At 45.4% G+C, this 1,468-nt stretch overlaps 1 pseudogene; it reads left to right on the forward strand.

The window, feature by feature from the left end:
- The first annotated feature begins 367 nt into the window (after positions 1–367).
- On the forward strand, positions 368–898 carry LOC112907634 (large ribosomal subunit protein eL13 pseudogene; annotated as a pseudogene).
- Positions 899–1,468: the final 570 nt, after the last annotated feature.

A 1,468-nucleotide genomic window follows, 5' to 3' on the forward strand; every position in this document is an offset into this window, starting at 1 on the left:
CAGTGAGGAGGAAAAACTCTGCAGAAGGAAACAGCAACCCACCTATAAAAACGAAAAGAAATCAGACTAATAAAGAAGGGGAAACTTCAAACAAGAGAGAACCTCCTGGCCACAGGTATGGAGATAGGAAAGAACAGAAGTGGGAAGAACAGCAAGCAGGTCATGTTCTTGGTGTGTAAAGTCTAACACAGAAAATGGCAAGTTTCTGGAACCTCGAGCTAGCAAAATTGTAGACTATCTTGGTGTTCAAGTAGTATAGTTTCTGGAAATCTCTGACTAGCTGGGAAGCTGGTTATTTACCAAAAGAATTCAAGAAACAATTATGGGCATTTGGACTCAAGGGAATTTAAAGAATTGTAATGCTGCCATGTATCCAAGCCAAGTGGAATTGGCTGCGTCAGGGCCCATCCAGCCAATCGTCCTCTGCCCCACGGTGAGGTACCATGTGAAGGTGCTGGCTGACAGGGGCTTCAGCCTGGAGGAGCTCTGGGTGGCCGGCATCCACAAGAAGGTGGCGTGGACCACTGGCATCTCGGTGGACCCATGGCGGCGTAACAAGACCACGGAGTCCCTTCAGGCCCACATGCAGCGGCTCAAGGACTACCGCTCCAATCTCATCCTCTGCCCCAGGAAGTCTTTGGCCTCCAAGAAGGGCGACAGCTCTGCTGAAGAACTCAAACTGGCGACACAGCTGACAAGACTGGTCATGCCCATACGGAATGTCTACAAGGAGAAAGCCAGAGTCATCACAGAGGAGGAGAAGAACTTCAAGGCATTTGCCAGCCTCCACATGGCCTGTGCCAATGCCCGGCTCCTTGGCATCCAGGCAAAAAGGGCCAAGGAAGCTGCAGAACAGGATGTTGAAAAGAAAAAATAAAGTGCTATTGGCAACTCAAAACATGGGATATATATATTCCATTCCAATTCTACCTTTTACCACCTTGGGAGACTTGGGGAACAATTTATTTATAGATCCTCCTTTTATCAAACAAGAATACATGATATTTCTGCCTATCTCACCATTTGTGGCAAGACCACAAATGGTGTAAGGAGAAGTTCCTTTTGTGGAAGAGGGTTACTTTTTCCCAGCCTGCTTCTCTGCCATTTCTAGTGGTGAGAGAATACTTAACCTTTCATTCTCTTTTGGGGACCAACTTCCTTTACCTCACTCCATGTGTGAGCATGTGACCCCTGTCAAGCCAGTCAGAACTATTTACCTGTGTCCATATTGAACCATGCAGGACTAAGCACACATCCCAATTTGGTCCACAAAAACCAAGTAGCTTCACCTTGTTCAATCAGGATAAATCTTATAATTCAGAAATAATTTAGTAAGAAGTTTTATTTCCAATGGAGCTACTGAGTCATTTTAGTTCAAACCAAAAACCACTAAAGGGCCATAACTAGTAAGGAAATGCCCAACAAAGAAGACCACAGAGGAAAATAGAGCAGAGCAAAGAGATGGATA

The sequence above is a fragment of the Vulpes vulpes genome, chromosome 2 (assembly GCF_048418805.1).
Source record: "Vulpes vulpes isolate BD-2025 chromosome 2, VulVul3, whole genome shotgun sequence".
Lineage (NCBI taxonomy): Eukaryota > Metazoa > Chordata > Mammalia > Carnivora > Canidae > Vulpes > Vulpes vulpes.